A 21,335-nucleotide genomic window follows, 5' to 3' on the forward strand; every position below is an offset into this window, starting at 1 on the left:
ACGACTCTGGTCTCCATTTGGTGTCCTCAGAAAAAGGGCCTGCTTTTTTTTATTTCCTGCCCATTCCAGTGTCAGGAAATTCTTCCATATAGACACCCTCAGGCTGCAGCTTAGGCCAATTTCCTCCTCTCCGGTCCAGAGTGGAGATGAGGAACAGCTGGTGGCCACCGTCTCTAACAATCTTTCATAAACCTGAAGACCCATTATATAATCAGCCTTCAAATGAAATCATCCTAGTTCCTCTAAACATTCCTCAGAGATCATTTATTCTCCAGGTTTCCTTTGTAACTTACTTGACCACTTTGGAAATTCTCTTTGTTCCTCTTAAGGTGCAGAGACCACAGTCAGACGCGACGCTGAGCCCATTTCAAACGCCCTCTCAGAAACGTTGTCAGAGGGTGATTCTCCCAGTAAAGCCAACAGGGAAGAAACGGGGACAGGGAAAAGCTCAAGGCACCTGAGTGCAAACCCCTGCTTCTCCTCAGACAAGCTGTGTGACTTCAGGCGAATCAGCGGTGTTGGCGAGACCTCTGTTTCTTTCCCTCCAAAGCAGGAGGAAAGACTTCCCCATAAGGCTGTAACGAGACAGTGTAAGTTAAGTGCTTGGCGCCAGTAGAAACACTCTACCCAGTAGCTGTTGTGACTTTGCTGTTATGCCCCCTCTCCCCACCGTGAAATGTAGCCACTTCGTTATTTATAGTTCCTCCGAACCAAACAGAGACAGCAAACCAAAGACAGGAAGTTCCTCCCTGACCCTGTCTGCCTCCTCAAGAAGGGAGCCGCTGTCCCAGATGTGTTTGGACCAGGCTGGTGGCACCTCCCAGGGGTGTTGGGGGAGGGGCTTCCACTTTGGGTGGGAATGGGTTTGGTGACTTCTTAAAATCTCTTTCAACTCCAAGATTCTATTTAGAACCCAGGTCAACCCAGGCTCTCACCCCTTATGCATTCTCCACAATGAAACCCAAACAGATTTCCCAGGGGGGAAACGCAGGAGAGATGGTACCCAGCACCCCTTGCAACACACCTCCTCTGCATGCCCATCCCCCGAGTTTCCATTCTCCCATGCTGCCCCTGGTAGTCTTCCTCTTCCAAACTCCCCTGCAGATGCTCCATTTCTTTCTGTTGGGTCAAGCAATGCAGCTGTGCCCTCTAACATGTCTGCCCCAGCCAGGTCAACCATAGCAGCTGACAGGCTCCACCCTCCCCAGCAGGCAGTGTAGAGACCGTCCACTCTTCCTGGAGCATGGCCCCTGGGGCCTTACTCCACAACCAAAGAGACTTAGCACAGAATCCGTTTCCTCTACACACAGAACTTTTTCCAAGAGGAACTCCTATAACAGAATTTTCTCCATCTTTTTGCATACAATTTAATGATTTCAGCCTCCAGTTCCAAGAGCTTGTATTACCTCCTTGTAAAACAAACTATGCCAACAAATATTTATATTCATATATTTTTTAAATGCCTCTGCATTTTTTATCTATTGGCATTATGGTACTTTTTGTCCGTCCACGTGGAGCATCTAATAGAGCTGGGCTGCAGCGTCACAACTCGCCCATAGGTGGCACCAGCTCACACACTTTTATGTGTGGGCATGAAATGTAACTTAAGATGGAGGTTTCAGGTTATGTGAAATGACTTAGCTGCATATTTCTCTGCTTTGAGAAACTCAAAACTTACTGACTTTCCTTCCAGTAAAAGGGAGTAGCTGAACTGGACTCCCCCTTTCCAAGGCTTTAGTTGACAGAGCACTTTCACAGTTGACTTGCCATGTGGATTGCTCACAGCACCATCCCTTTCCCACAGCACAATCGAGCCTTTCAGTGATTCCTGCCAGGTCATGGCAGCAAGTGTTCCCAACATCTCTTGGGTCACGCGTCAGGGAAACCTCCCAGGGCAGCGAGACCCCAGGATGCACTGATTTTGCTGTTAGGACACAGGCGTGGCTGCCTGCAATGAGTTGGCCTCCTGCCTCCAGCAGGCAATGGATTCCTGCTCAGCCAGCAGACAACTGCCTCAGCTGGACGTTGCCCACCAGTATCGTCCAGATAGGCAAACTCCTGGCTCCTTATAAATCCTCCCTCACAGTTGGAACTTTCAACAGCAATTGCAAAGCGGCTTTGGGATGAATCAAAGGAAATGCATTGGACGGCATTTGAAATGGTCTAGGCTAACCTACTGCCTCGATCCAGGACTGGGACGTAAATGGAGGTGGACTTCACCAGGAGCAGGAGTGATTTCTTCCCAGCCTCTGGGCTGGGAGGAGAAGCGGGGCTGTGAGGAGCTAGAGGGGAGAGTAAGCCGATAGCCGTCTTGGTGCACCGCGGCCAGCGGCCTGCCTCTGAAAGATGCAGTGTTGTCCTTTGCCTGTTTGGGTAGAAAATGACATGTTACGACACAGCTTGATGGATGGTGAAAGCCCTCCCCTGCATATTCCCTTTCTGCCCGCCCCCCTTTTCCCACTGGCACTGGCACGTGATCTTATGCTTACCAAATCTGCCAATCAAACCAGAAAAGTTAATTTGTCAGAAAGGAAAGAACATCAGAGACTCTTTGAAAAAGAGGTGGTGTTTCCTGGTTCCAGAGCATCCAGTCACCACAAAAGCTTTGGTGCTCTGTCTGTTCCTGTGAACATACAATTAGGTGATGGAAGGGGGGCTCCAGAAGGAACGCAGACCTGCCTAGGGGCACATGCTAACTCAGTTCTTCCCTCACTGATTTACTCAGCTAATCCTATCTAGCCCCTCTTGGTTTCGGGCCCAGTGCTGTGGGCTGAGAACTCAGAGATGAGGAAGACTCAGTCACTGTGTTTCAGTCACTGATTGCTGTGTAACAAAATACCCCAACATTTAGCAGCTTAAAATTGCCACTGACTAGGCTCCTGTATTCGTTTGGTCAGAAATTCAATCAGGGCACAGCAGGGTTAGCTCCTCGATGTCTAGGAACTCAGCTGCAGAGACTTGAAGCCCAGAGGTGACCTGCAACTGGGGAACAGCATCGTCTAAAGGTATGGATTGGGATGACTTGAAGACTAACCCTGCAGACCAGAGCACGTGGCCACTCCATGTGGCTAGGCTTCCTCACAGCACGGCAGCTTCAGAGCACTCATACCCTTCATGTGGTAGCACAGGGCTCCAAGTGCAAGTGTCCCAGTCAACAAGGAGGAAGCCACCTTGCCCTTCAGGATGCTGCCTTCCAAGTTACCCGGGATCCATTCGCCCTGTTCTGCTAGTCAGAGCCATCACAAGCCACATAAAGGTAAGGGAGGGGACACAAACACCACCTCTCACGGGAGGAGTGTCCAGTCACATTGTAGAAGAGCCTGTGCGATGGAATACTCTGTTACAGCCACCTTGGAAAATAAGATTCGCCTCTCGCCGTTCATGGTGGACACAGTAAGAAATGCCTCTGGTTGTCACATCCCAGTGCATTAGTCACCGTCCTTCATTCATTCACTCACTCATGTGTACCCAGAGGGCAGCTGCAGCCTCAGCAGTTCCCGAGATCATGGTCAGACGACCTCTGACCCACAGTTCCATGGCTTCGGATAGCTGGAGCCTCCCCAGCATTTCCGCGGTCTCCCCTTCTCCTCTGCTGAGTCAGAGCTCACTGCGCAATGCAGTGTGGGGCTCATCCATTCTTGGAGGGTAGGGGGGAGAGGGAGTTTCCATTGCGCATCTCGTGCAAACGTTTAAAAACTCATATTAACAATGTCAGTTCTCCATAGTCCTTTCCAACAACCCCCCACACACACCACATGCACACACATCACCTGGGATTTCTCCCCTTTCCCCCTAGCCAGCAGCCCCAGCCTCTATGGCTCCTTCTTCCCTTCCCCTCCCAGGGATCCTCAGTTTGTTCCCCTCTGTTTGCAGAGTGAGTGGCACTCTGAAGCGTCTCCCCACGTGCCTGATGTGCTCACAGGAGCTTTTCAACATGTCGAGCAGAGCCAGAGCCTTCCCAAGATGGCAGCCCTCCCCAAGGAGGGCACAGAAATCACAATCACCAGTCGCTCATGCAACACAGGTTGGTCGGGCACCTACTGGGCGCCAGGCATGGGGTGGTACAGAGGACGTCAGACTGTATTCTGTGCCCCTCTGAATTCTATTGCGTAACAGCTGCTTCACCTTGTTGTTAGAGGAATGCCTGGAAATAGGATTAGCGTTGTGTTTGTTATCCTGGCCACAGCTTTTGCCTCGACAGGTCACCTGTGCAAGGGATTCTGTCATATACCATGCGTTCTACTCCCCCTACTGCAGTCATTTGTCAACTATCTTTATGACTTTTGCCATAAGTGTATACCACCTGTGTTTTATTGGCGTTATATAAGTTTTTTAAATGATTCACTTTCTTCACTTTCCATTAAAAAAACCCTTATATTGCTATAATCCCTTGCCAGGAATAGAAGCCAACCCTAAAATTAAATTCAATTTTAAAACTATTCTATGAAACTTTAACTAAAGACAAAACTTGAGCCTGTGCCCTCTCTCTTTGTGAAAGAGGGAGCACAGGCTGTATGGAATGGGTGTTCAAGACAGTCTGGCACACACTGAGACCCACTCTGTAGTGTGATCCTGACAGGAAGGAGAACTCTCCCTGAGGGATGTAGTATAATTCACGCCATCTCTGTGTACCCTCGACCGTCATCTCAGCACCACCAGTGATTTCTGTCTAAATCAGTCAGGATAGCCACGTTCTGCTGCAGCAACAAGCAACCCTCAAATTTCAGTGGCTCAAAACACAAAGGTTACTTCTTGCCCATATCCACTGTGGGTCGGCAGGTCCCTGCTCATTCTTGTTGCTCAGGGTTCCAGGCTGATGAAGCAGCCACCATCCCGAACGTTGAGAGTCATTGTGCCAGAGGAAGAAAGTGATATGCAGAATGCCCAGTTTTTAATGCTTCCTCCCACAGTGGATACTCACCACTTCTGCTCACTATTCAATGGCTAAATCAAGTCACATGGCCAGCTGTGCCTCCCCTGGGCAGGAAGTACAACCCGATCATGTCCTGGAAGGAGAGCCAGAATATCTGTGAACTATACAGACCTCATCCCACCCCACGCACTGAGAACACTGTCCCTAACGGTTGGGCCCCAGCTTTTCCAGGCTTTCTCTACAACTCCCGCCACACCCAGGCACACCAGGCCACTCACCCCCCTGCAGCCATGACCATGCTCTGCACTTGCCTTCCCCTGCCTCTGCCCATAGCTCCCACTCACCTGAACACTCTCTCTCTGCCTCCCATCCTACTCACCCTCCAAGATTCTACCTGTTCCTGAGGCTTTGTCAGCCCCAAAACTGAGAGTACTGTCTCTCTGTGTATGTGTTCTCCTAGGGTAACCTTATGAATTCTCAGAGCTAGAAGGGATGAACTCCCTCATTGATAGCAGAGCTGCTCACTCCCAACACTGTTGACATTTGGGCAGGATAACTCTCTCTCGTTCTGCCCATTGTAGTATCTTTTGCAGCATCCCTGGCCTTTACTTAGATGCCAATAGCAACTCTTCCCTCCAGTTGTGACAATCAAAAATACCTCAAGATGGGGACTGTCCCTTAGGAGGGGAAACAAAATTTCCCCCAGTTGAGAACCACTGTTTTACAGCACGGCCAAGAGGAATAAATACTGCTCCCAAGGTGACATGGTGGGGTAGTGGCTGAAGGGGCAGGAGAAATGCAGGCTCTTGGCTCCCCATCTGGTGTTCCTGGCACTGGTGCACAAGGTTAGGGTGGGAGTATAAATGAGGAAAATGGGCTGGGCTCATAGTCTTTTGACACATTTGATGCGCCTATTGAATACTTCCATAAAGAAATACACTCTCTCTCATTTAAAAAAATAACACACACAGACTTCTTGGTCTGTCTTACATTTTTCAACATTTAGTATAATTCAGAGGACAAGAAGTACTTCATTTTCCATTAGTTCTACCATAAGAAAAGAGCAGTGTTAATCCAATGACAACATGGCAACTGACAATGTTAAGAGAGAGACACTAGGGAGTGCTGGGGACTGTGTCAAACTGGAGAATGCATGCCCCATCTAAAAAGCCAAGTGCTGTAGCAAGTTGTTAGGATTTTTCAAAGAGATGAAATCTGAATTTTAATGAGATAACTCCTGATTTTTAGAGGCTGAAAACTAGTTTAATTTTGGGGTTTTTTTTTAAATGTGTAAGTCCAAATTACAGGTCACACAAAATACCAAGTTTGGCCCTTGGGCCATGCAGCTCAGCCACTTCTACGTTACCCAAGCGACCACATCATGCACCCCTGGAGACATGCTACAGCCACAGCCCACAGCACCCCGACTATCAGAGTCACCCAGGGGGGCTTTTAATACTACAGAGTCCCAGACCCCACCTCAGACCTGCCAGCCAGAAAGCCCTCAGGGTGAGCCCCTGGGACCTGGGATTTTGCAAAGCTTCTAGATGATTCCGCTGCAACAGGTCCCTTGACAGGTTTGGAAACCATCGTATTAACTCCTCCCTCCCCTCCCCAGACTGTGAGCTCCTCGGAGGGGCCGCATCCCATCCTTAATGTCTTCCTACCACGAGCGCAGAACTAGCACAGATTGGGTGCTCTTTAAGCATCTACTCAAACTGAATCACCAGAAAGGGTGAGTAGTAATTGCTTCCAGGCTTTTCTCTTGGATCTCATTTTTTAAAAATCTCTGTGGTATTTGGTTGCAACATTCTTATATCAATTACAAGGTTCCCTGGAGGAAAGAGGAAGGCAGGGGAAGTGACAGCAGGCAAGTTGCATTATCACCACTTTAAATAAAAAGACAAAGTCTGTGATGAGGCCTCGGTTCCAGGAAGGCTGGGGGACCTTCCCACCAAGTCCTCGCTCCTGGACAAGCCTTCCTCTGGCTCCCTAGAGGGCAAACAAGTTGTGGCTTCTTCTCGCATGGGCCTCCCTGGGAAGAGTCGCTCCTTGGGCATGATTTATTGAATCTAGCAAATTTTAAATCCACCCACATCTCTTTCCTGCAGTTCCACATCAGGGAAATTCCTCTCCAGACATCTTAGGACACAGATACCAAGATGTAGGTACAAGAATGTTGCAGACAGACCAGACTGTTTGAGAGAGTGAAGTTGTGGACAAGGCCTAAGTGACCATCAACAGGACACAGGTGACAGCGGCTCTGGTCCATCCGCGTGATGGGAGACCAGCCAGCAGATCCCCCCTGTCCATCTCTGTCATGGCAACTCACTTTTGCCCTCTGCAGCTCTCTCCACCATTTGCATTTACCAACGCATGCATCTCTTCACCTGGTCACTATTTCTTTTTGGTTTCAAACTCTAGCTATAATTCTCCCAGAAAGAAACACCATGCATGCTTTAAGAATAGATATGCAGGTCCTGATACGGAAAGATGCTCAGGATACAGTGCTAAGGGCAGAGCAGTTCCAGAATGGTAGGTGTGTCACAGGGTTCCAACAGCAAGCAGACGGCACACTCAAAAGTGTACAAAGGTGTGAAAATGGTGTTGGGATGGGCCTGGTCCAGTGCTGGGGTGAGGGGTAAGGGAGCCGACAAGGGTTGTGAAGCACCCAGGGAGCAGCAACAGCAGGAAGTCACTGCCCTGCCTTGGCCTGAGGGGACAAAGGGAGGGACAAGGTTACTGGAGTCCAGAGGGAGTTGGACTGTGAAAAGACCCAACAGGGCCTGCAGCCTCAGGGAGTCCAGCCACTTGGAGAACTACAGGGGTGCAGGGCAGAAGTAGGAGGGGAGGAGGAGGAAACCCCTCAGCGTCCTTCGTCCTTCTCTTCCCGCCCTTCCATCTCCTGCCAGTGCTTCCCACTGGCCAGCCCCACTGGAAGCCAGAGACCATGGGAGCCAGGACGCTGCCATTGCGAGGTCAGCCTCCCAGACACAGAGCAGGGCAGAGAAGGGTAAAGAAGAGCTGTAGGGCTGGAGGAGGGGAGGCAAACGGAGAACAGCCACCAGAAGCATGGCTGGACCAATTACATATGCATCTTTTCGCAGGCATGGGAACACCTGAGGACCCCCACCAACCACCCAGCAGCTTTCTCTGGGAGGGGAGTTTGGGGGTGGAGGAGATGTTCGAGGGAAATGAGATTAGACTTTTTTTATGCACTTGTGTACTCTGGGATCTAACAACGAGCAGGAGGTATCTTTAGAACAAAAAGTGTCATCATCGACTCTGCAGTGCTGGACGTCAGAAATGCCAGCAAGAGAAAATCTTCCCTGACTCCTTGGACCAGGTGGGTCCCTCTGAGATGCTCCCAGGGATCCTGGCAGAGGAAACTGGGGTGGGGGGGGTGCAAAGGAGTAGAAGCTGGAAAGCTGATGAGGCATCAGGAATGGCCGGCAGCTATGCCATGGGTCAGCGGGCAGGGCAGCATCTGCATGGGGCCAGACAAGTAGATCAGTACATGACCCAAAGAGCCTTGAATGCCAGGAGGAAGGAGCTCCTTCTGCTTGGAGGTCCTGTGCTTCTGGGGCTCACTTGCAGCTCTGACACTCGGCTGTGGACCCCTGGGCCATTACATGACTTCCCTGAGCCTCAGCTTCCTCCTCAGGAGTAAGAGACTGATAACCCGCCCTCATCTTGCAGGCTTGCTGCAAGGATTCGATGAGGTGTCTGTACAGTACCTGGTACCTAATAAGCCCTCAGGTAATCACTGGTATTATTATTGTCATTGTTGTCAGCATAGGCGAAGCTCACGGCGGGTGCTAACCTGACATCCATCTTTCAGCTGGGATCCCAGGGCAAGCAAGGTAAAGGCCCCAGGGTCCTCTGCTTGGAGGCAGTCAATGTTATGCATTCTGTGGTCACACAGTGTCCCCCTCACCCCAGCCAGCTGTCTGACAGCCTGTAAACAGATGGCGGGTGGGGTGGCCAGTGAGATAGTGCAGATGGCACTGAGAAGATCCAGCCGCACTTTTGGGAAAACAAGTCAGAGGTGATGGGAGCCCCCGTGGACATCTTTGTCTGTGACCGATAGCACACCCAGGGAGGCCTCCAAAGGAAATTATGAGATGTACCAGACCATGGCGTGCCTCGCCAAGAACTATCTCCGCCCTCGATTTCCATGGCCCGTGGCCACAGAGACATTGCAGACTGTCAGCGGCCACCCTGGCAGGGCTCACAGCACAGGCTGCGGAGGCCGTCGAAGGCCCAGCATCTCAAAGAGCGTCGTCTTCTCGCACCCTCCCCTGAGTCCCTGCCCGGCTCCTTCCTGCTTCACTCACCTGTGTGTCCTCCCCTCTGAGGTCCCTGGGGCAGACACACAGCCAGGAACACGTGGCTGTTTGAACACAGAGCTGCCACGTGGCGTGGTGGGTAGGGGGAGGCCAACATGGCAGAGTGTCCGGGGCTCCTTGGGGTGGGAAGTCAGACTCTGGCTTGGGCTGAAGAACGGAGAGGGCCCACTTTTGCTTCCAGGTGTCCTGCCACCTCCTCCAACCTCCCTGCCTCTGCTCCCTCTGAACTCGTTCCTTGAAGAAGGCAAGCTCCACCAAGACTCCATGCCTCCGCATTGCTCTCTCTTCTTTACCCGGCAGACTTCTTCCCGTCTGCCAGGAGCTAATGCAGATGTCACAGCCTCTGAAAGCCTGCTCTACTCCTTAAGAGAGTTAATAATCCCCTCCTTGGTGCTCTCGCAGCCCGCGGCACCCCTGCTCTGCAGCATTATCTATTCTTCTGGCATGCTTCAGACTACGCACAACTCCACAACACACACACACACAGACACACACACACACCCCCCAACACACCAACTTTCTTCACTCTCCACTCTATAGTTGATTCTAAAGCTTTAACAAAAGAAATAGGCACTCTTGATTTTCACCATCATTGGCAAGGCCATTCAAAGGAAACCAAGGTTTACGCTAATCCTCTGCCAACAGAGACACACATATTAATACCACTCCTTACTGCTACCGTCACAGGGAGAGCGAACATTGACATCCACGGGGGGAGGACTGTGCTGATTATGTCACATGCATTATCTCTAATCCTGGGATAATCCCATTGGGTGGCTACTATTGTCCTTATTTTATAGGTAAGAAACCTGCAGTGCAGAGAGGAAAGGTGACTTTCTTAGTCACCAGCTAGTAAGTGGCTGACCTGGCTCTCAAATGCAGCTATGGCTCCAAGAGATGACGTCCCCTCCCAAGCACCCTGTTGTCAGACTTTCTTTCCAAGTAGCAGGCCACTTTCCTTCTCCCTGTCATGCCCACCCTTAGCTGCCGAGCTTGCACAAAGCCCATCTCCCCAGCTTGTGTGATGGAGCAATGGTTTCTCTGGGGGTGCTGCTTCTCATCTACAGAAGCTTCCTCAGTCTTCCTCCTCCTGCCGCCCACTCCTGCTGCTCTCAACGCTTATTACAATGTGTGTCACTAGAAAGCTTTCAGTCTCCTCGTCTTCTGTGGTCATCCAGGCCTCCGGTGCAAATACGCCCAGTGATGTCACAACGTCTTCTTGGGGCCTCCCTCAGCAGCCAGTCAGGCCCACGCTGACCCCTGCTTCCCTTCCTGCCGCACCGGGAGGCGTGAGCACTGAAGGCCAAGGAGCCAGCTGGGCCTGGGACTCAGAGCAGGAACTTGAAGTCCAGCTGGTCAGTCAAGGCCAGCTCCGTCACTTGCCACCCCGGTGACCTTGGGCAAGTGTGTTCTGCCTGAGTCTTATATCTCTCTCTATTAGTCAGGAATAATACAATGACTTATTTTCTAGGGTTGTGGTAATGAAAAAAGGAGATGGTCAGTACGAAAAGTTGAGCACAGGCCCTCTCATGTAGTAAGTACTTGTTAAATGCTAATTTATAGTATTAAAAAAGCGTTTATGGGCCAGGCAGTTTTCACAGTCGGTTGGAGGAAGGAGGCCAAGACCCACAAACAGATCATTTGACATGGCACGTCAGTGTCGGACTGGAGAATGTTGTGGAATGGCGTCACCCACTGTGGCTTCAGATGAGGTTCTCCAGAGGAGATGCCATCAGCTGGCTATAAAGGGGGGCACGCGCCACTTTACATTTGTTATGACTGTTTGGGGTTATTCTGAAATTTCTTCTCACATGGATCTATCTTATCTCCTCCAACTTGAATTCTCGAAGTCTTCTCAACTAAAACTATGTTTTATCCCTTTGCTTTCTCGCTGCGTTGGGTCTCACGTTGCATCACTGACAGCTATAGTCACATAAAGATCCGAGTCTTTCCTAAGATTTAGAAAAGGAAGAAGGGAGAAAAGAGCAAACTTTTGAGGAACACCTTCTGCAATGCCAGGCTTCTCGGCCGCACTATCAGATTTGATCCAGAGTATTCTTTGAGATAACCAAGCTATCACTCCAATTTTTAAGATGAAAAGACTAAGAGTCAGAGAAGAAATCTGCAAGTTGATCTAACTAGAGATGACATGGCTGGAATCTGTTCCCAGGTTCCTCTTAGCCCAAAGTCTCCCCAAAATGCCCAAACCATCATTTTCACATTGTTATAAGACTGAAAAAGAAGAGCCTCATTGTATATCACAGAAGGAAATGAGATTCGGCCCACAGTGGTTTCTGCTGTCATTTTCATCTCACTCAGTCCCGTTATCTCTCTGGTCACCTCTGATGTCAATAATCAAGCAATGCATTAACGCAGCCCCTTTCCATGAGCTGAGCGGCCATTAGATTTGCTTTTCTAAGTCCCATTCAAGAAGCTGAAATCCATTTGCCTTCCTTTATTTCTCCCCTCTCCATTCCTTTCTGGCCTGGATGGAGCGCCTTAGTGCTGGAAGTCATCCCACATTTCTTGGCAGCGTTTCCATCTTAGCCTTTACAAAGTCCTTCTCACCCACCACCTGCCAAACCAGGGACATGCAGCAAAGGGGCAGAACCGACCGGTCAGCCCCACCACACCCAAGTCAATATAACTCACAGCCCAAGACTTAATTTAGAACCCCCTCCCTGCCACCACGTACCTTGGCGCTTATGTTTGTGGCTATCTTTCTGGCATGGGGATTTCTGCCAAGGTTATTTTAATGCTGACTGACACCTCTGTCTATTCTGGGAGAATATCTCTGGAGAGAAGCAGCCAGTGCCCAGGTCCCAAGACCTCTGGAATGTAATACTGGAACGTCCAGACTACATCGGTTCCTTGGTGGGAATCTATTGCGTACGCTAGAGAGACTGGGGGAGATTGTCCTCCTTTCATGTGTTAGAGTGACTTAAATGCCCCCAGCCTCTGCTGACCCACATTTCTAATCTATCAATCTATCGAAACAACCCATGAAAGGAGTGAGGTACTGATACACGCCACAATATGGACGAACTTGAAACATGCAAGTGGAAGAAGCCGGACACAAATGGTCACATATTGTATGACTCCATTCACAAAAAATCTCCAGAATAGGCAAATTCATAGAGACAGCAAGCAGATGGGTGCTTGCCAGGGGCTGGAGGGAAAGGGGCGAGGCGTGACTCACACAGTGACCTTAAAGGGTGTGAAGATTTCTTTGGGAGTGATGAAAATGTTTCGAAACTAGCTTGAGGTGATGGTTGCACAACACTGTGAATGAACTAAATGCCACTTGATTTAAATGGTTAACTTTATGTTACTTAAATTTCACCTCAATTACAGAGTACCTCAATTGCTACAGAAAGGATTTGATGTGGCTGACCAAGTTACACACATTCACCAAGACACAAAATGAATACAGCAAGAAATTGGGACAAGAGGAAAATAGGGCTACAAAGGAAAATGAACCCTGGGTGTGAGTAAGAGGAAATCTATAAGCTTTTAGCTATCATTTGATTATGAGAGGTGACTGCAGATTCAACCTGAGCTTCCCAGCAACCAATGCAAAACGGAAGACGTGAGTTCTTCCAAATTTGCAGAATCCAAAGAATGGAATGAGTCAGTGTTCAGAAAATGCTCTGTGGAAGGCTAGAAGAATTTAGGAGACCCTGAAGGGACCACTTTAGAGATGGACATCCACTGGGGGAGGGGCCTCCTGCAATGCTCCTCTGCCTGGCCGTCCACACAGCAAGGCTCAAACCCCAGCCCTTTCCTCTGAGAAGCAGGCTTGGCAAACCTCCCAGCCCCATGGAGGGAACAATCTTATTCAGAAAATTGTGGGGCCCATGGATCCCCCAAAACAAACTAGAAATGTTGTCTGGACAATACATCACGCACACGCAGTTCACTGAATATTTGACGGGCAGCTGCTCTCGTGGCCAGCACTGCTTACACCCCAGGGACACAAAGGTCAGCAGAGCAAACCTCATGAAGCTTGCCTTCTACAATGGAGGCAGATGATATTTTTTACAAATCACATAAATATATCATTGCTAACAGTGTTTAGTATGAAGAAAAAGGAGAGGAAACAATGGGAGTGGATAAGAGTGGAGGGACTAGTGGTGATGTTTAGAGGAAGTCTTCTCTTAAGGTGGGGACATTTGAGATGAGATCTGAGGGAGAGTTCAACCACAGAGAGAAAGAAAGGCTTCTAGATGGAGAAAAGAACATGAGAGCAAAGGCCCTCAGGTGGGAGGGAGGAACCTGGAGCATGCTGGGAAGTGACACAGGGTCAGGGTCAGTAAGGCAGAGAGCGACAGAGAGAGCGGAGGGAGAAGAGGCAAAGAGATGGACAGAGGCCAGGTCCTGATGGACTGAGGAGGAAGAGAAGAATGCGCAGGTCCAGCTGCACTGCTGCCCACTCTGGGGTGTGGAGGAACATGGAAAGATGGCCTCCAGGATGGAGAAGGAAGCTGGTTTCGAGGACTGAGGGATGTTAGGATATTGTTTCATGCATTAGTCCCCAGGGGCAGGCAGGAAGATTCCAGAATGAACCAAACCCTTGTCCTACTGGTAATATCGGGCTGGAGAGGTCATACTCGTCCCTGGGGAGCCTTCCCTGGCTATCCCTCTGTGTACCACTGGTGTGTGTACCCAGAGTGCTGTTATCTCTTCTTCAGTGTTTACCTCCAACATCTGCGGGATCTTTCCAGAAGTCTGGAGAATGCTATTGGCTGCCACAGCAGCCATTTATGGAGCTTCGTTATCTGTTCAGACCCTTCAGACGTCACAGTACCATGTGAGATAGGCATTATCAGCTACATTTTGAAGGTGAGAAACGTAGACTGAGAACGAGAGTGGCTGGAGGGTTTGCTTATAGTGACCCAGGTAGTAAGAGGAAAATCCGGATTGGAGCTCAGGTCTTGTGATTCCTCAAACTGCTGCCTTTCCAACCACAGTTCACTGACTGTCTGAGGACCCCTGAGGTCACCCAAGGTATGCCTTCGAGGGCTTTCAATCTTAGGTCTTACCTCTGCCTCCAACCAGCTGGTAGACCTCCAGAAAGGCACTGGATTATGCTTTCCTTGTGAAATAAAGGTGTTTCTGCTTTAGGGTTTCCAAAATGCATTCCTCAACCTTTTAGCCCCTCAGCATTCTCCATGAGAAAGCTATCTCATAGTCAATTCCCCCGGAGAGACCACGCATACTCAATCTCCTCCTTGGTGATTCACCATGTGGTGAAGGCTCTGAGAGATCTCACACAGGCTGGCCTTCTCCGTACCTATTTGACCATGGAACCTTTCTGGTGTACAGTACCTAAATCATCCTAGGAAACCTGTGTTCCAGAACACTAGACTTGATCACTCAAAAGACTAGACTTGATCACTCCAGCACGGATTGCTGTTTTCCACATACCATTCTGGGCTCTGGAAAAAATGTAAATGGTGAAGATAAATGGATCCTGCCCTCAAAGAAATCCTACTCTGGCGGGTGACATAAACATGTCTACAGTGAATTGTACTGTCATGTGCTAAGTTCCTAGCCTGTGGCCAAGGGATGACAGAGGGCTGGAAGAGATGGCAGGGTAGAGCAGTGAGATGACCTAGCAGCAGGATTGGTGCATCGTGTGGGTGGGGAGGCACCGGGGTGGTCAGAAGGACCTGACAGAAGAGGTCCCAAGTGGGGCCTTGAAAGATAAGCCAAAAAGGGGAGTGGAAGAGGAGATGATGAGAACTTTACGGCCAAAGAGATGGATCAGCCAAGGCACAGAATGTTCAGGAAATGGTGACTAATTTGACAAAGCTGATGGAAACCCAGCAGGGGGTGTGGGGGGAACGGGGTGGGGGTGGGAGGCTCAGGGTGCTGTCTGAGAGGACAGCCTCCTCTGAAAGGCTGAGTTTATGCCCCAGGGACCCTCACTGCCCTTCTGGTCTGTGACACAGCTAGGATTCCCCATCTAGATTTTCTGACCATGCTCTGCTGCTCTCTGAGAGTTCAACCCCCGGGGTTCAGCCAAGCTCTAACCACAAAGAGTGGAGACAATATGGTTAGAGAGTAAAACCCAACCCTGAACTTTCCCCCCAGTTTTCCATATCTGAATTTCCAAGGTTACCTGGAGCTCTGCTTATCAGTTAGGAATACTTTAGGCTGCAAGGAACAGAAAATTCAACTAAAGTGACTTAATTTTTTTCCCTGTGGAATGGGAAAGGTCAAGATGAGGTGGGAATGCTGGTATCTGGGGGTTGCCTGCACCCCACGGTGCCCTCCTTTCCAGTATCTGCCCCAGAGCAATTCAGTCATCTGGTCGACCCCACTCCCACCACAGCCCTCTCCCTCACCGAGAGGGAGTTTGTTTTTCTCACGTGGTACAGATGGAGGTAGGATATACTGGCTGTAATTCAGCATCTCAGTGATGTCAGGACCAGTGTCTCTGCAATTCTCTTCACCTTTCCATCTTGTTTTCAAGATCTCAGCTATAGGCTCCGCCCATCATGTCTGTGCTCAAGGGAGAAAGGACCCACCTTCCAACGAGCTCCAAAGCTCTCCTGCGTGCACCTGTTCATTGTGCAGAACGCGTCCCATGACTGCCCCTAGTGCAAGGATGTCCGGGAAAGCAAGATGTCACCGGGAACTGACTTCACTGCTGCTCCGAACAGAATCAGGGTGTGTCAGCAGGCAAGCGGGACATTGATTCTGTGTCAGTCACAAAGAGTGTCTGCCATCCATAAACAGTATAATTCTGCTCCCCTCTTGGGTGGAACTCTTGGTGTGAGCCCAATGGCAGAGCTCGGCCCCCAGAAGATAATTGCTTCTTGGCCATTTCTGCAAACCACTCAGTTCCCTTAAGGTTAATGCAAAAAGAATTTTTCTGTTTAGATGATTTAAATGGACTCTGTGAGAATTTAAGGATTTCTTTAAAAAGCCTCAGGAAAAAGGCACAACTAATTACGTGCCTTAAGCTTCACACACAGCAAACTCTGACCCAGGCACACAGGAGAGCCCGTGCTCCTGGGATGGGGGGCTGTCTGCCTTTCTCCGCAGAAGCTGGACATGGGCAGCATCTTTAGAATCTCTCAGATTTCCCCTGGGGTGGGTTGGGGGTGGGACTTCTTGCTCCATTTGAGAAAAGGTTAGAAAGATTTAAAAGAAAGGTTCAAAATAGATCCAAAGAGAGTGAAAGACAGGAAGGCTGGGAGGTCTGCTGGCTGTAACTGTATAATTGTGTCTGTCTTTCATTTTTGCTATTCTGTTTCCTAAAATATTTTCGTAATGAAGGCTCACTTCCCTGTTCCTAGTCTGCTGTCATCTGGAGTCTTCGGAGCAGGATAAGGATGGCCACCCTCTACTGAATGATTATTGCACACCAGACCCAGCACTGAGCACTTTACACACTCCGTCCGATCGGGCCCTCAACTGCCCTGAAGAGTAAGAACTGTTAGCACCCCATTCTGCAGATGAGAAAACTGAGGTTCAGAGACGCAAATTAACAGGCTCAGGGCTATCAGCCCTCAGGTGCCAAGCTCCTAACCACCGTTACCATTCGGCTCCTGCAGGCTATCGTTGGTGCCTAAGAAAACCAAAACTGCTCTTCAACTGAGAGCAGCGTCGAAGGCCCGGTGGCGGGCCTTCCTAGGGCAGGAACCCTCGCTGGGCTCCCTGCCAGCTCCGACCCGCAGGGCCCGGCACCATGGTCTGCTGATCTGCCTTCACACTGGAGGCGGGAACAAGGCAAGGGAACTGAAATGAACGGAGCTGCAGCTGAAGCCAGGCCTTGAGTAACATATGGTTTGAGTAACGTTTGATCCTCACAACAGTTCAGAAGAAAATCTAGGAGACTGTTGATTATAATGTCAGCCCTGCCGTCCAGCAGATTGGAATCCTGCCAGCCGCGTGACCTAGGGCAAGCTTGCTAACCTCTCTGAGCCTCATTTCCTCTTCTGTAAAATGGCGCCCATCTTATGAACACTAAAATAATCCACGGGAATAGCTTAGCACAACGCCTAGTATAACTTGAGCTCTTGAGCGATAACAGCTACTATCTGACTGGTGCTCTAGAGCGGAGGTTCTCTTCGCCCTATTTTAAGGGTGAAGAAACCAAGGTGGCTTGCCCAAGTCACATGGCTGGAAAGTGGCAGAGCCGGGATTAAAACCCAGGCCTGAGCTGGCTCTCTTCACGAGCCACGATGCTTCCTTCACTGGGAAGTGCCTGTGGAGCACCTATCAGAGCTGTGGCAACCTCAGAGGGAAGCAGTGCTGCCAGGGGAGGATCTGCTCCTTCCTTTGAAGGCCAAAACCTCGAGGAATGGGGTCTAGGCAGGGTCAGATCCTGGGCAAAGGGGACTCCTCACAGACTCCCTTTTTGCTCTCGGCAGCAAGCACACAGGGAGCCTACGTTCTAGGGGCTGCGGAGGGGAAAGTCATGAAGCCGCACCCGCCAGAGATGGCGCCCGGCGCTCAGGGTGATATCTCCTGGAGGTGTCAGCACGTCATAAAGCATTCCCACTTGGCCAGGGCAGCTGCTCCTAATTTTGTCCAAGGTTCAGAAACAACGAGACACGTGGGCCTGCCACTGACTGTTCCTGTTCAAGTTCATGGAATTTCAGCTCCCAAGGCCTCCATCGGAAAACATTCAGAGACATTTTCCCAGGCCAGTGCAGACCCGCTGCCAGGAGACGTCTCCCAAGAAGGCTTCCGCCTTCTTCAAATAGGCCAAGAGGGTTTTTTTTCCTTTGGGCACCAGAAAAGTACAGCACGTATTGTACATAAATGCAAACAGTAGGTTCAGGGTGGCCAGGATGGTTTGGTCGTGACTTTGTCATTAGAGCATTGAAATAGATGACCAGGGCACCGCCTTCTGGGGTAGCTGCCAGCGTCTGCTGGGCAAGAGGCATGGGGGCCGGACATGGGTGGTGTAGCTCTTTGGTGCTCTGCACACCGACACTCCAGCAGGCAGACAGCGTGTTTAGCCAGGCTTTGTGGGGAGTTTTATAGATTCCCCATCCTCGTGCACAAAGAGAATTCCCTGCCACGGGGCCTGCCTGCCAGGATGCACATCACCAGCATGAGGTGCCCTCTTCCTGTGAGTCACATGCCCAAAGTGCCAGTCAGGGGCCCAAGGGAGCAGCCTGGTCCCACCCAGGATGTGGAGGAAAAGCAACGGGCTGTGGCGCAAAGAGCAGCAGGTTTGCAAAAGAAGACCTGAGTCCAAATCCTGGTTTTCTCACTTACCTCCTTTGCGGCCTCAAGCTGGTCCCCTGCCCTCACCTGGAGGACAGGATTCCTAATGCCCTTTCTGCTGCCTCATAGGGTCAGTCAAATGAGGAGATGTGTGTGCAGGCTCTTCCCATGTGTAAAAGGTGCAGCACACAGGAGGAACCCACTTAGTGTTTTTGAATGAACAAGTGAATTAATGACTTGGTACACTTATAGGGGAAACTGAGGTTCTGAGCGGGGCACTTAGGATGTTCGTGGTCAAAGGCTGGGCCCACTGAAAGCACCAGGTGGACATCATCTAGGATTTCCTGAGCGAGTGCAGGAAGCCAGGATGCATCAGCTCAAAGGCAACCCCAGTCCCTGGCACCCTGCTGTTTGAAACCCTCCACAAAGCCCCCCTGCACTGAGAACAAGCACCCAAATCCTGGCCATGGCCTTTAAATAGGGCTGCAAATTGCATCCCCCGGATATAGCGAATCAGAACGTCTGAGATGAGACCCAACAATCTGTTTTTAAGAAGCGCTCCAGGGGACACTGATGCACGGTTGAAAATCACTTCTCCAGGTCCCCGTGGTAGCCCCTTATGGCCAGTGTAAAAATCTCTACGTGGACTTTTAAGGTTGTGTAGCCTTCACTGTGAGTCTAGTCGTTGCAGGCTCCAGGAGAATCCAGAGATTCTCCATTCAAGACAGACCTGCTGAGAGTGGCGGCTCAAAATGGTAGGTCATCAGCAACTTCCACCAACTCTGGATAAGAGAGGGGACAGGCCTGAGGTCCTGTTGCAGAAAGAGAATTCTGCTACCCTGTAAAGCATGGATTTTAAAGGGATGGGGGAAGATTGATGGTGTACTTGCCTGGGTACCCTGTGTATCACTTGGAATGCTTTCAGCTGCAAGGATTATCAACTGAAGGGTGGCTGAAACAATATAGACCCTTACTATGTCACTTTTCAAGAAGCCCAGAGGAAAGCAGGGCTGGTCACAGAGGTCTCAGGTCTTCCCATGTGGTGGCAGGTCATCCTTTATCATCACAAGACAGCTGTTGCAGCCTCAAACACCATATGCTCACTTGACAGCATCCAGAGCATGAAATAAATAAGCAGGACAATGAGGCCTTGACTTTCTCTTATTATTAGGGAAGAAAAATTTTCCCAGCAGTCTCCTAGCAGACTCTCCCTTACATCTCCGTGGTCAGACTCGGGGAACACACCCACCCCCAGGCCAATCACTGACAAAGGAGAAGGGACTGCCACAGTTGGCTTGGATTCATCAGGAACAAAATCGAGGCTCTTAGTGGACAGGAAGGCAGGGAAAGAATGAGGGCAGTGAATCTGCTAACAAGTAGGAGGATATTTCTTCAGAAGAGAATGAGCTCAGAGCCTGAAGCGCCAAGTTCAGATGCCAGTGGATGCCCTTGCAGATCACGGAAGATCCTGTACGCAGCGGTTGGAGCCTCAGACGGGAAGGTGTAAGGTAGGAGTGAAACCCATGTGAGAAAATAAACTCCGTGGAGAGACAGAGGCAGAGGGAGAAGAGCACAAGGAGCAGGTTTGGGACTGAGAAGTTTTCCCTATTTTCTAGGAGCCACTGGAGGAGCTGAGAAAGACAGCCTGGTACTGTGGACACCAAGACCATATATGGGTGGGGGTCCCTTCCCCACCTGAACTCTTTTACGGATCTGAGCTAGGGGTGGGGGCAATAACCAGAGGCAGCTCAGCGCCTCAGGAGCTTTCAAATGCCCAGCTGGGCATGTGCCAATTTGGGGGCAACCCCACATCGGAGTCCTCGGGTCCTGATCTAACACTCGGTCTTTAGCAGCCAACAGAAGATGGCAGGCAGGGAGCTGGCGTTGGGGGTGCGTGGGGAAAACCAGGGTTCCGGGCTCGCCAAAAGCCTCCTTTTCAGAGTGGGAGTCGGTGTGGATGAGCTCTGTTTCCTGTGGAGAGGCAGCGAGGATTCCCGCCCCCTCGCCCCAGGGCGGGCACACACCAAAGCTGGGGGATGTGCCAGGCGAGTGGCCAGTCCTCAGGGCCCAGGAAGAGGGAGCCCGGCCTGAGGAGGGTTGGGGGGACATCAGGCTCGCAGATACACCCACTGCACTTCACCCCAGGCTCCATCCAAGAGGAAGTGGATTCCAGTGGGTATGTGGGGGACCAGGGACTTCAAGGGGCCATGAACAGGGTGCAGGCTCCTCCTGAGCCCTGCCCTGGGAGTCAGAGCTGTGTGAGAGAGCTGGGAGAAGACTGCTGCTCTGCTGTCTGCTCGGGGTGGGCGCCTCTCCCTTGCTGTCCACTGCCTGGTCCTGCAGAGATGAGGCATCTGCCATCGTCAGCAGAGGAGCAAAGGCTCTCTAGCAAGCTGCAAACAGAACCAGTTCTGCACAACCCTGTGAACCAGAGCTCGATTTCACTGGAAGCCTTGCTCCCCACGCATCCCGCGCCTGGGGGATTTACTGTTCTGGGGGTCTGTGTCGGCACCGCCACCTGCTGCACTCCCCGGCCCTGGAACGGCCCGGGTCAACAGCTGCTTGCAGGCCTCCCCAGTCCCTCCTGGCACCCCTCCCCTGCAGCAGCTCTGTGGACGGGCAGCTCGCCCAGCCTCTGAGCGCTCCCAGTGGCGCCTCTCTCTTCCTGCCGCCCCAGGGCTCAGTCGCACCTGCCACCCTGCCTTCCCCAGGGGCCCCGGCCCTCCCGCCTGTCATTGTGGCTTACAGAGAATGCCTCCTGCCCTGACGCCAGGACGCACAGCCTCCCCACTTAGAAATCACAAGTCTATTCTAAAGCTTCACCTGTAAAATGGGGCTGCTCCCCTCTGAGTCTCATGGCCCCACTGGTCAGCAGGAAGAGTCAGGAAGTCATTCGTCTTGTTCCCAGGGTCATTTCCATAATG

General features: G+C 50.9%; 1 long non-coding RNA gene across 1 annotated transcript in view; it reads right to left on the reverse strand.

Moving 5' to 3' along the window:
* Positions 1 to 252: 252 nt before the first annotated feature.
* Positions 253 to 21,335, reverse strand: part of LOC123288950 (uncharacterized) — a 209,032-nt gene continuing 187,949 nt past the window's right edge. The window contains exons 4-5 of the long non-coding RNA XR_011505723.1: positions 2,174 to 2,365; positions 253 to 575 (exon numbers count right to left, since the gene is read on the reverse strand). This is a non-coding gene — a long non-coding RNA (uncharacterized lncRNA). The remainder of the gene's footprint in view (positions 576 to 2,173; positions 2,366 to 21,335) is intronic.

This window comes from Equus asinus, chromosome 9 (genome assembly GCF_041296235.1).
Source record: "Equus asinus isolate D_3611 breed Donkey chromosome 9, EquAss-T2T_v2, whole genome shotgun sequence".
Taxonomy (NCBI): domain Eukaryota; kingdom Metazoa; phylum Chordata; class Mammalia; order Perissodactyla; family Equidae; genus Equus; species Equus asinus.